Below are 14,082 nucleotides of genomic sequence, written 5' to 3'. Positions count from 1 at the left end.
TGAAATTCCCTCTCCTCTTCCCTCTGGTCACTGTTAGCCTGTTTTGGAGCTGGTTCTTAAGGCTTCCACCTCCTGTGGTGCAGCCACCAGAATAAATCACAACACTGTGTGCCACGTGCCCCCGCAGTCAGCCCTTTAGGGAAGGCACCACGTCATCCCCCTTGCAGGCGGGTGTAGCTCCCTCCTTGAACATGAGACCCACGCTGTCTATTTGGTGCCAACCTTACACTTCTCAGAGCGAGTCAACTCCTATCATTTTGTTCTAACCGCAGAGCAGCCTTGTAGGTGAAGAGGATGGGGTGTTAGCCCATTTTCCTGATGGGGAAACCAAGGCATGGGGCTGGCAGTCATTTGCCCAGAGCCTCAAAGCCAGCCGGGGGTAGTGGCTCAGCGTTTACCATGTACCCAGAAGAGACACAGAAAGAGGCTCTTCACATCTTAGAAACGGGAGACGGTACCGCAAATTGAAGACTACACAGTGAATTGAAAGGTCTTACCCAGGGAAGTGGGATGGGCTTCAGGGAACCCACCAACCCCGGAATGCGTGCTTGTGTGTTGTTGTATTTGTTTTTGTCTGTGAATTTTTCATTTGACTTAGAGATTCCCAGATACCCCCCAAAAGGCTATGAGCCTGTTTTAAAGCTTGTTTCCTTCTTCCCCCGCCACACATACAGACGTGCGCACACACATCTGCTGTGCACCTAGGGCGCCAAGCCCACCGGTGCATCCCCACCCCACAGGCTCTGTGTTGCCCCTTCCTTGGCGAAGATCGCTCACGCCCTTTCCGGAAAAGCAGAGCATCCAGTCTGAAAGCTGTGCTGTGAAACCATCCAAACATAACAGCAGCCAGATGCACACAAGAAACCCCCAAACTCATCGCCCAGCATCGACTCTTCTTTTGATTTTGCCACTTTCGTTTCACCAGCGCCTTTCTCCCTTTCCTCCTCTCGGCAGAAGCACCTTAAAGCAATTTGGTTGTGACATCATTGACCCCTCCAAGTTCAAGTCCGTGTCACTAAGAAATGTGGCACCTTCCCCCACAACTGCCACGCCATGATCACACTTAACAAAATGAAAAGTAACACCCTCCTGCTGTCAGTCACAGGCAGTTTTTGATTTTGTAATATCGCTGACTTGCTGCTCCAGTGGTCAGAAGCCTGTGTCCCCTTAGGAAGGGACAGACCCGGCCCCCACTGTGGAAGCTGTCTCCCCCGAGGCCCAGTGATGCTGCAGCTCTGGCTGCGGTCGGACCAGAACCCCAGGGCTCGGGATACCTGTTCTTAGCGTCATTTTGGAAACAATGACTGATTATCTGCACCCTGCTCCAAGTAAATGAAATCACATCTTCAAAGTCATTCTCACTTAAAAGTGCACTCAAGTTCTGGAACAGTTGTGGAAAGCTATTTTTAAAACAGGAAGCGTCTGAGAAACAAAGAACCTGCCTCTTGAAATAATGGAGTAAATATTTCTGCCCTCTTATCAGATCTGGTTCCTTTGAAACATGGTCCTTTTTTTTCTTCCTAAAATTTTCCCCAGTCCAAGTTACCAGGAGCTGTACAAATTGTATCATGAGCTGTTGCTGGAAAAATGTAAGGGGAAATGGAAATGCGATCCTTATCACAAGCTTATTCCAAAGAAATTACGTGATGTGGGCTTGCCTGGCTCCTGCTTTGTTTATGTTTAGTGGGTCTTTAAATATCTCTTTGATTTGCGTCCTGGTGGCTGTGCTGTGTGCATGCTCTGCTTCAGGACCTGGGGCACACCACCTCGGGGCATGTTTACTCCTTTGGCCAAGGAGGTTGGACTGACCACCAGTGAAGCTCTTAAAGTACTTAATTAAGGTTGTTATTCAAGTTTCTAGAAAGGCACATATTCTAGGATTTCAGGTCACATAAAAGAAGAAAATGGAATGGGTGTCCTGCTGCTAGCCGGATCTTTATCTCACCTCTTTTGTCCACAGACAGACGACACAATGACAATCACTAGACTCGCTCAGAGACTGGAACCTGAGGATGCTGACCACTGAGAACAAGGAGAGTCCTGTGACGCGGTGGAGGCACTGATGGTGCTCCAGTGGCGATTATATATACAGGTGTCCACTGAACACGTGCCCTGAATTAACACGCGCACCCTCCATTTATGCAGTGTTATATGTCAAATACATCTCATTTATAACATGTTTTGTCACTCTTGATAACCATTGGATAGTTAAGGGAGAAATGCTAGTTTAAATGAATATATAATATAATAATATATCAATAATATAAATTATATCAAAGTCAACCATATGTAATACATCAATATAACTTTATATTTCTATAAACTTAAAAAACTTGTATATTATTCAAATACTAGTTTAGTGAAAGAACCAAACGTGACTCCCCAGTGTTTTCCTGCACTAACCTTCAACTAAAGAGAGCGCCCTCTCCGAGGACCGGCAGCAGAAGGCCTTCAGTGGTCCGCAATGGATAGTGTTTCTTTGTGCTCCAGACAAAGGGCAGAGTCTCCACACCAAGGGTCAAAAAAAGGCCCAAGAGAAGGTGCAGCAATTGTTGAACCATAAATACAGTTCTTCAAAAAACCCTCACCTGAGGGTATATTTACTGGCTTTGAGAGAGAGAGAAACATCCATGTGAGAAGGAAGCATCAATCTGTTGCTTCCCGTATGCACCATGACTGGGGACTGAACCCGCAACCTAGGAATGTGCCCGGCAACCTTTTGGTGTGCGGGACGATGCTCTAAACAACTGAGCCACCTGGCCAGGGTGTAAACACACGTTTTAAAGGAAATGGGGATCCTGGGTGTGAGAGAATAACGTGGGAGACCAGAACCCTATGATTCCTCTCTGGTTCTACATCCTGGGATAAGACTCCTCTCCTGAGGGTTCCCCGGAGAAGTCACAGAGCAATGAGGAGGCTATGGGGTACGGGGAAGGACAGAGCCCTGGAAGCAGACTGACTGGGTGTAAATGCAGCTGCCCCTTTGATGGTGGGTGTCTTTGGGGAGCTCACTTCCTCACTCGGAGCCCTTCTCCCGCATCTCTAGGTGGAGACAGTCGCACCGTCTCTGGGGCCGCAGCGTGGGCCACAGCAGTGTTCTGGGCATCTCCTGCACACGGCAGTCAGGTCCCAAGAACAGCAGTACTTTTCACATAAATTATACCAAAATCAATCATATATAACATCAATATGATTATCTATTTCTATAAACTTTCAAAACTTGTATATTATACGAAATACTAGTTTAGTAAACGAACTAGTTTTGGTTTAAAAAAACAAAACAAAATTTACGATCTGAATGATTATGTGTGCAGTTCAGTCATATTAAGTGTATTCACATTGTTGTGCAATAACTCTCTAAATTTTTTGCCTTGCAAAACCGAAACTCTATACCTGACAGCTCCTCATTTCCCTTCCCCAGCCAGTAGTAGTGGTTTTTGTTGTTACTGATTCAGGCGGTCGCTGTCACAGCGAAGGCTGCTCTGATAGTGAGCACCTTGCACTTGGACAGCAAGACTGGCACGTTCTGGTTCTGCTGCCGGGAGAGAGCTGAGCGGTGGCTCTGTCTGTATTACATAAGCGGCCACGTGATTCCTCACTATGGGAACTTCCTTCTCCAGGGGAGGCAGGAGGCCACACCCTGATGCTAACTTTCCGTGTGCACGTGTACAGGTCTTGGGGAGAGCGGGGCTCAGCGGACCAAGTCCGTGTGATTGGCCACCACTGGAAAATGGCGGTCATGCCCAAAACCAAGATGTTACCTCTAATTCAGAGGTCTGGCCAGGGACTTTCCACTTGAGGGGGCAGATGCCATTGCCCTTCAGTGACACGGTTGGACTGTGTCACGGGCCTGTCACTGCTTCCACTGTGGTTATTTTTGTAGTTGACAATGAGACTTGTTGGAAACGGTTTGGCATTCATGCACAGAGAGACCTGCATTTAAACTGGAGGGGCTGGAGTGTGTGAACCCTGGGGAAAGGGCCGGACCGAGCCCTTCCAGCTAGGAAAACCCCAGGGGCCCTCAGGCCCCTGAGGGCCTGTTCTCTCAGGACGGCTGTTCGAGGCCAGAGTCACCCTCTTCTTTCTCGTAGTGCTGTCCTCTGGCCCTCGTGGCTCACCCTGGCCAGTCTGGTTGCCACCCCTGTCTGGCCCTCCCAGGGAAGGCCAGGGGTGGGGTGGGAGGAATTCTCTCATTTTTCCGTTTTCTGCTCCACTTGAGTGGTATCAGCTTCCCAGTTGCATTCTCTCTCTCCAGCCTCCACTGCTCTCAGGAAGAAGGTTCAGTCGATGGAGGAGGTGACAGGACCCTACTCTTCAGCTGTGGGGCTCCTTTCAGACCCAGAGCTCAGCGCTCTCACTGCGGACATCACCCTGCCCCCAAGTCCGTGTCCCAGCTCGGGCCGGGGGACCCCTGGGTGTGGCATTTTTGGATGTTTTGTCCTTAGGACACTGGCCACATTTCTCCAACTCTGTATCTCAGTCTTCGGTGGCCTCCCTCACATCGGCACCAGCCTCTTCGAACCTGCTTTTGCATGTTGTGTTGCTGACGGCTCACCCCATTCCTGCGCCGGTGCCGCAGGTACCCCCGAGCTAAATTTCTTTGGGAGTGTGGCTGACCAGGTGAGCAGGGGTTGTCCATCTGTCATGCACTGGGCACCTCCCTCTGAAGCAGACTGAGGGTCCCCCTGGGGCTGCTGTGCTCTTTCCTGGGGGACCCCAGACAGATGGGAGACTTTTTGGCAAGGCATCTATGAGTGTATGTCAGGCACTGAGACTGGGGAAGCTGTCCTGTTTGGCCTTCAGAAAGGGCCTGTGGTGGGCATGAAACTTAACCTAGAAAATTCTTCCCACTCTCAGTTGGTCAAACAGCAGAGCCATTCTTGCCAAGTCTCCTCCCTCCAGTTTCCCGAGAGGCTGGGGTTGCGCTGTCCAAGCCGGGGCCGCGGGGCACTCGCCCCTGCTGTTTCTCCCAGGAGCTCAGGGAAGCGTGCAAGGTGGGTCCGCTGTGTTTCTTCAAGAACCGGAGGCCCACAAGTGCAGCTGTGTTTCCAGACACAGGGGATGCTGCCAGCAGCCAATCCACTTTGTATCAGAGTTAATTCAGCAAACTTTTAGTGACACTCACTTTGTTCTAGACCAGGGACAACAAACTTTGTGTCAGGGCCAGAGAGTAGATGTTATCGGCTTTCAGGGCCATACAGTCTCTGTAGCAAGTATTCAAGTCTGCCTCTGTAGCTCAAAAGCAGCAATAGAAGATACGTCAATGAATGCACGAGGCTTGCCCAATAAAACTTTATTTACAAACACATTTGGGGGCCCAGGCTTGGGACGCAGGCCACAGTTCGCCACCCCAGGTCAAGGTCCTGAGCCGGGTGCTTGGGGTGCTGCTGAGCCACATGCTCTCTGTCCCTGGGGAGCTCTAGCTGAGCTGATTGTTTTCCTGAACCATTTCTGATTTCTATGTAATTTGATTTCTCTCTTTCTCTAGGATGCAGGTAAGATTACTTGGAAGCATAAAAATTGTTCACTACATAGTTGTCAATAACATTAAACCAGAGATTCCCTTCCTGTTTCCCTGAATTTTAGTCAGTGTGTTTAAGAGGAAATGATGTGAAACAGGGGCAGTTCCTTCTGTGAATCTAAGGACAATGCTACCACCATTGCATTTTTAAAAAGATTTTATTTATTTACTTTTAGAGAGAAGGGAAGTGAGGGAGAAAGAGAGGGAGAGAAACATTGGCCCACAACCCAGGCATGTGCGCTGACTGGGAACTGAACCTGCGACCCTTCGGTTCGCAGGCTGGTGCTCAGTCCACTGAGCTGCACCAGCTAGGGCACTTTTATTTTGTTTTGATCCTCCACTGTTTGCATTAGGGCCTGTCTTCCCCATCTTGAATCAAGGCTGACAAAAAAACTTAACCACAGAGTGGGAAGTCCACTGTTTTTCTGAAGATCGCTCATGTATCCAGTTGTACATGCTCCTAGCGCTCTCTGCAGTCTCACCCCACGAGAACAGAAGGGTTTGAGCTGGCGCCTGGTGCCAGCGCTACGGGGGAGCGCTGCCCACAGTCCAGCAGGCGTGCAGTCGCTGTCTGGGAGCCTGAGGGGCTGCCAGTCAGCTCTTTGTCTTTGTGTCTGATGTTCCAAATTGTCTTTTCTTCCTTCCTTTCTTTCTTTTAACTTACAAAATTGTGGTAAAATACACATAAGATAAAATTCACCACCGTAGCCATTGCCGAGGGTCCTGGTCTGTGGCATGAAGGACAGTGACAGCTTGTGCAGCCACCAACCCCATCCGTCTCCAGAACTGCTTTCATCTTGCAAAACCGAAACCCTGCCCCCGTTTCCCCGCCCCAGCCCTACGCCCGCCACTCTCCTCTGTCGATGAATGTGACTCCCGCGGGGGCCTCGTCTCAGTGGAGCCCCGTGGTGTCTGTCCTTTTGCGCCGGGCTGGTTTCACTTGTCAGGTCTTCAAGGCTCACCCATGCCGTCGCGTGAGTCAGAATCTCCTTCGTTTTTAAGACCGAATAATATTCCATTACATGCGTATGTATGTTGTACACAGTGTTATACCATATTTTCTTACCTGTGCCTCCCTCGATGAATTTTATTGTATAATCACATCCACAAAAGAGAATTTCATATAAAAAAGTAAAGTTTTATGATTGAAACTCCTATTCCCAATTGCTTCTTTTTCAAAAACCATTTTGATGTTTGAGGTGAAGTTCACAGCCCATGAAACAAACCATTTAAAGTGTACAACTCCATGGCATTCAGTGCATTCACAATGTTGCACAACCATCACTTCTATCTAATTCTAGAACATTCCATCACCCCAAAAGAGAATAGATCCCCATGAGCAGTCACACTCTCTCCCTCTTCCTCTCCCCCAGCCCCTGGCAACCACCAGCCTGCTTTCTGTCTCTGGATTTGCCTGCTCTGCCCCTTCTACACAGACGGGATCGGACGACATGTGTCCTTCTGTGTCTGGCTCCTCTCCCTCAGCATCACGCTGTCAGGCTCATCCGCACTGTAGCCTGCGCCAGTGCTTCGGTCCTTGTGGCCGAGCGATGCTCCCTTGTGGGGATGGACCACGTTGTGTTTGCTTGTTCTTTCTCTGATAGACACTTGGGTTCTCTCTCCATTTTGACTGTTATGAATAGTGCTGCAACCAACATCCCAACTGTTTCTTAACCAAACTGATCAACAACAGCAACAACAAGATAAAAACTGAAAACTTCTCCTCCAGGCCAAACTCTTGCAGGGCCCCTCCCACTTAAAAAGGCACCCAAGAGATGCCCATTTACACTTGAGAAAGGCCCGGTACAAGGTCAGGTCCTACAGTGACACTTTCCCTAAACAGAAGTCAGCTCAGGGGCAGACAGTTGCTGGTGACATTGGGGTTGCCACTCCAGTGCCCCCACCCCAGCCCCACCCCCTAGTGACCGGTAGCATTAAGTAGAATGAGTGGGCTGACTCCTTTAGCGTTCCACCATCTCTCTCAATAACAGCTGCCGCCCGTCCACTGAGCACCTACTGTGTGCCAGGCTCAGTGTGCACGTGCCCATCGGGGTGTGCCCCACCAAGGCAGCTGCTAGCAACCCCTTTTCACAGAGGACGAAATGGGGGCTGAGACCTCAGGTTGACCGTGGTGAACTCAGGAGCTCAGTCCAGACCTGTCAGTGCCCCCAGCCCCTGCCTTGCCGCCAGGGCTGCCCCACTGTCACCAGGTCCTGGTAGGCAGGACAGAGTCAGCCGTGGACTCCCGCCAGCAAGCCCCACAGAAGCAGGCAGAGGGCTGGTGGGAACCGACCGTGCTAGATGAAACAGCCACCTACTTCTGAGATGAGAAACCCTTCCTTCAACAAACCTCCCTATGACTCAAAACGAGCAGATGAACCCCGAGTGCTGGCCTAAGTCACCCGGCCACGCTGAGGAAGTGAGACGTCAGGATGTGTCTGAGGTTTGGGGTTCAACGGAAACACACCGGGAATGTGGAGAATCCTGCTTGGAGCATCAGGACTGGCGCCTCTGGTGGGTTTTGAAGCCCAGCGGGAAGGTGGGGCTGGCTGGATGCCCGATTCCTGCTTTTCTCCTGTTTCAGAGCATCACAGAACCCCGAAACCACAGACAAGGCATTTGGCCCAGGAGTGTGTCTTTTGGTCTTGGGACAGTCCCCAGAAGGCCAACTTGGGGTCAAGGTTGAAATCACGGGCGACTGAGGTGGAGAAGAATGAAGATGTACCAAAGAAGGCAGGACGGCGGCCTCCAGAGCCGTGTCTGATGATCTGGGGGCAGAACTGTTTCCTGAATGACTGCCACGATTCAGAGCCAAGCATCCCTAAGTGAGGCTCACAGAGGGCTGAGCCACGTCCCTGGGTCACCGCACGTGTGCCAGCTTTGGGGTCCTCCCTGAGAGCCCCATCTGGGATTCTACTTCCACTGGAGGGCAGAGGGGTGGAGGCAGCCGAGGATGAGCACCCACAGTGTTGAAATGTGACTCTTGGATTTACTTTTCTTTTCAAAGGAGGCAACACTGGTTATCACAGTATGTGAGTCCCAGGTGTCCACCGTCATAACTAGGCACCTGTATGTGCTGCGGCGTGCTCACCCTCACACATCCAGTTTCCATCTGTCCTCGTGTATCTGACCTCCTTTACCCGCGTCAGCCTCCGCCCCCCGCCCCACCCTCCCCCTTGGTAACCACCAGTCTGTTGTCGTATCTATGAGTTTGTTTTCATTTGTTTGCTTCTTTTTTGTTTGTTTTATATTCCACATATGAGTGAAATCATATGATTTTTGTCCCTGGGGAATATCCGGGGACGCCGGAGACCTCACAGGCACCCCAAATCTACAGATGAACCCTGGGTGCACCCACACCCCTGCTCCCCACCACCACCCCTGTCTGAAGCCAGACCTGCCTTCACCCCACACCGAGCTCTGCAGCTCAGGCCCCGCGTGCCAGGGTGTGCGGGTCACGTCCCGGGGCAGGTTCCCCTGCACTGTTGTTATTTCATTTCCACGGGTTTCCTCGTTGGCCAGACTTCTCTGTTGTGGATTTCTAACTCCGCTCCATGTGGTCGGGAGAACATACTTTGCATTATCTCAGTCCTTTTCCATGGATTGAGGTTGGTGCTGTGGCCTAGCCCAGGGGATGCTCCTCCTGCCCATGAGAGGCATGCGTCTCCTGCTGGCCTGTTAAATCTAGTTGGTTTGTAGACTCCCCGTGTTGGGAAGGAAGGGAGCAAGGGCCTTGGCCTGTGTGGCTCAGCCGATTGGAGTGTTGTCCTATAGACGGAAAGGTCGCAGGCTCGGCGTCCCGTCGGGGCACGTACCTAGGTTGCGGGTTAGACCTCCAGTCAGGGCAACCGACTGATGTTTTCTCTCTCTCTCTTCTTCTCTTTCTGGAATCAATATATCCTGGGGGGTGGGGGGATTTTAAAAATAATTAAATTAAAATTTTTAAAAAGAGAGAAAGAAAATATGGCAGAGAGGAGAGAGTGGAGAAAGGCTTGTCAATAGATATTCTGTTCAGCCCTGGCTGGTGTGGTTCAGAGGATTGAATGACAGCCTGCGAACCTAATGGTCACTGGGTCGATTCCCAGTCGGGGCATGTGCCTGGGTTGCAGGCCAGGTCCCCAGGAGGGGGCTTGTGAGAGGCAACCGAACAAAAAAGGACAGAAAATATTCTGATCACATTGTTCGAGGCTAAATTGGAGTTGAGTCTTGGCAAGCAGCGTGTCCTTGGCAGGAGCTCAGCAGGGGTGCCCAGGTCCCGCAGGACCAGCACTGTGGCTCAGGAAGGCTGAGGGACCTAGAGGCCGGGCAGTCTGCCTCCATGGTGGCCTCTGGAATGAGGGACGATGGCATCAGCTTGAGCAGGGACCTGGATTTCTGGGCCTCGGCCCAGCTCAGGCCCTGCCTAGTGGAGGGTCTCCACGCCTGGGGTCAGGCATCCGTGTCCCCTCTTACTGAGGCTGTCCTGAGATGCCTGGGCCCCGGGGGGGCTCACTGCTCACACAGCATCCTGCAGGCTGAGCAGGCAGTGGGTGTGCCGGGTGTGAGTGGCACCTCGACCGCAGGCCTGTCCAGCTCCCGCTGATGCTCTACTTCTCTGCACAGCCCCGGCTGCTGCAAAACCTAGGTTTCCGGGTCCCCCCGAGCCGGGTCGCTGGCAGCACTCACCCCCCTTCCTGCCGTTGCTCCCATTGCACCGAGGAGGAAACTGAGGCCCACAAAGTGGCTGACTGGAGCTGACACAGAGGCGAGCCGGTTAACCAAACGTGCTGAGACAGTTGTAGGGTCTGGTCTTGGCCAGAGGCTCCTGGGTGAGCTGCTCGGGGAAGGAGAACACTTCTGAGCTTCTGGGTGGCAGGAAGTGGTCCTTTAAAGAGAAAAACAGGATCCAGCCATTCCACTTCTGGGTAGCCCCCCAAGAGGACTGAATGTAGGGACCCGAAGAGATATTTGCACACCCTGTTCGTAGCAGCATTAGTCACTATGGCCAAAAGGTGGGAGCAGCCCAGAGTGTCCATTAAAGGACAAATGGATAAACAAAATGTGGTCCAACCACACAGTGGAATATTACTCAGCCTTGAAAAGGAAGGGCGTTCTGACACCTGCTACAGCATGCATGAACCTTGAGGACATGGTGCATATGGTGGTCACAACAACACAGACAGCGTGTAGTCCCACTCACAAGAGGTCCCTGGCGGGTCAGGTCCACAGAGATGGGGAGTAGATAGAGGGGGCCAGGGGCTAGGGAGTCAGTGCCCAGTGGGACAGAGGTTCAGTCTGGGAGGATGAACAAGTCCTGGTGATGGATGGTGGCGATGTTTGCACAACAGTATGAGTGTGCTTCATGCCACTGAACTGTCCACTTAAAAATAGCTAAAATGGTTGCCGGTAGTTTTATGTTATGTGTATTTTACAACAATGGAAAAGAAAGAAAACACAGAACGGAAGGGAAGAAAACAGGCTCATGGGGGACCTAGAGGCCGAAGACAGCACTTGGGCTGGGAGCCGGGGCCTTGGCCTCTGGCTTCCGCCTCCCTCAGGGAGTAGGAGAGAAGCTGGCCTTCCAGCCGGACGGCTAGTGGAGGCCCTGCCTTCAGCACGGGAGTCCGTGCACCAGTGCTCTGGGAAACCCTGCAGGGCCTCGGCGTCTTCTTCTGCAAGGACAGGAGATGGCACCTCTGAGGGGCTTCCCCCAGGGTGCAGCCTGCAGAGGGGATGGTGTGGTGTGGGCCAGCGAGGGGCCACTTGCCCGCAGGCACGGACCAGGCAGCGGAGACTCCAGGACCAGCTTCTTCCAGCCCCTGCTTGACAAGGGCCACTGGGGCCTCGGCCCTCTGTCCAGCAGCCTCCTGCTCTCACCTGGGATCTGGTTTCTGGCTTCCATGACGCAGAGATGTGCCGTACGGCGCGGGTTGGCTGCGACCAGTGGCCGTGGGAAAGTCGCAGGGAACCGCGTTCCCGGCCCAGGGAAGAGCGAGTGGAGCGGCCCTGCCTGAGGCAGGACTCAGGGCCGAGTGCTCGGTGGGCAGCGAGGGGGCTGGTGCCACTGCGTGAACCCAGAAGGGCGAGAGGAGAGGCACTGCAGTGAGGTCTTTAGCTTTATCCTAGAACAGTGGGGACGCCATCTGATTTTACTGGGAAGACAAAATTGTCCTTAATTTTGTCCTTACTGGGGTCTGTGTGGAGGGGCTATCAGGTCCAATGTTCTTGTTCTTTTCGGAAGGGGAAGCCGAGGCCTGGAGAGACCCAGGGACTGCCCATTGCTGAGTTGCCTCTCTGGGGAAAACCTTCCTTTCAGGCAGATTCAGGTTCGAAGCTCAGCTCTGTCATGTGGACGGTGGCCTCGCCCCCACACCGTCCCCATTTTCCCACCTGGAAACCCGGCACAGACACCTGGAGTGCACTCAGCCCAGGGCCAGACTCGCAGGAATCTCACTCCCTGTTTCCACCTATGGAGACTCCCAAGCCTTTTTCAAAAAACTGTGGTGAGACAGACATAACATAAAATTTACCATTTTTAAGTATTCAGTTCAGTTCTATTAACTACATTCACGCCGTTGGGCAAGCATCCCCACCACCTGTTTCCAAAGCTCTGCCCTCGCCTCCAGCAGAAACTCTGTCTCCGTCAAACACCGACTGCCCTTCGCCTTCCCGCCACCCGGCACCCACCCCCCACCCACGTGCTGCCTCCGTGGACGTGCCTGTTCTGGACACGTCGTATCACCGGGACGACACACTGCGTGACTTTTGTGTCTGGCTTCTCTCCCTCCGCACCGTGTTTTTGCGGTTCATCCACGCTGCCGCGTGTCGGTGCTCAGTCCCTCTCGTGGCTGAGTGAGGTTCCGCTCTGTGGACGGGCCACATCCTGTCCTCTGCTCGTCTGCTGGTGGACACTGGGGTCGTGTCCAGCGTGGCCGCTGAGAGCACAGCGCACAGGCACCTGTTGGGCCCGTGTGCTCGGTTCTTCACCAAGGAGGGGGACGGCCGGGTCACACGATAACTCTCTATTTAGCTTTTTGGGGAACCGCCACCCCAGGCTTCCCTCGGCTTCCTATCGCAGCTCTCGGGGGACTTTGTTCGCCCAGCCAGGCCTCCCCAAACGCCTGTGATACCTGACGCTGTTCCTCCTGCCCGCATTTCATTGGAAAAGGAGCTTTCTAGTGTGTTCAGACAAAGGACTCAGGGGGACTCACTGGGCTTCCGAGAACCCTCTAATCATGTTCAAGGGAAAAACAGGGCAGCTTGATGCGGTTCGGCGTCGACATTTCCAGGCTTGGGTAGCAGCTGCGAGGTCAGGACGGGCAACCTGGGTGCCAGCCCTGGCCCCACCGCCTGCACCACTCCAGGGCCAGAGTGGCCTTCCCCCCTGTGGACCCCACTCTCCTCCGCCTCTGGAGAACAGGCGCGGCTGTCCTGCCACTCACCCAGCTTGTTGTTGGGAGGGTCGGAAGCCACGAGGTGTACAAATGCCTGGGATAAAGGCGCCGGCCCAACCCCGGAGCTCAGTTCCAGTCAGCACCAGGCCAGTCACTCGACAAACACCAGTGAGCGGGCTCTGGGTGAAGGGCTGAGGCTAAGTCCCCTCTGAGTCACTTCTGCTCCACTTGGGGCTAAGGCATGCAGGTCGTGAATGAATGGGAGGGAGGGAGGGGTGGGGGGCAGAGAGAGAGGAAAGAGGGCAGGGAAAGATGGTGACACAGTGAGATGGGAGGGGAGAGAAAGGGAGGGGGGAAGAGATAGAGACAGACAGAGAAAGAAGGGGAGGACCCAAGAGATTGAGAAACGAAAAAGAGAGAAAAGAGAAGACTGAGAGATTATCTGTGTATCTATCTATCTATCTAGACAAAGGCAGAGGCAGAGACCTAGAGACTGATGGTGGGGGGCAGGGAGACTTGAATGCCAGCATGCCGACCTCATCAGGGGAGACCCACAAGGCCGACCACACCCCACCGCTGGGCGCTGGTCCCATCCTGTCACTGAATCCTGTCTGCAGCACCCTCCCCTTCGGGCAACGGAACAGGCTCCACGGAGCAGCCCTGAGGGCTTCCGTGGGGAGAACGGTTTTGCCTAAGCGCTGGTCCCCGCTGCAGGCGGCTCTGCCCCCTCGTTCTCCGGAGAATATGGCGATGTCTGCAGACATCCCGGTTGTACCAAGAGGGCGAGGGGAAGCTACTGGCATCCAGTGGGTCAAGACCAGAGATGCTGCACGACGGCCTGGAACACCCAGAACAGCCCCCGCCCCAGAGACGGACCGGCCCCAGGTGTCCACGGTGCTGAGGGTGGAAAACGCTGTGCTAATTGTTTGGGGAAAAACTCGATTTAGGTCCCCAGCTCAGAATACACACCAGAATAAATTCTTGAGGGGCTGGATGGTGCAGGCCAGGGAGATTCCCCAGTGTCTGTGAATCACCCTCTCCCTTTCACTCAGTCTATGTATTTACATGTGTGCAGCGTGCTAGGCCCTCCGTGTGTCAGCTCGGTGGGTTTGCATTTTACAGATGCAAAATCCCTAGGTGTCCACAGAAGCCTCCCCCCAGTGACTATCAATCTGGGGTGACTCTGCC

The sequence above is a fragment of the Phyllostomus hastatus genome, unplaced genomic scaffold, assembly GCF_019186645.2.
Source record: "Phyllostomus hastatus isolate PE091 unplaced genomic scaffold, TTU_PhHast_1.1 phas_contig_98, whole genome shotgun sequence".
Taxonomy (NCBI): Eukaryota; Metazoa; Chordata; class Mammalia; order Chiroptera; family Phyllostomidae; genus Phyllostomus; species Phyllostomus hastatus.
This window is presented reverse-complemented; position numbering follows the sequence as displayed.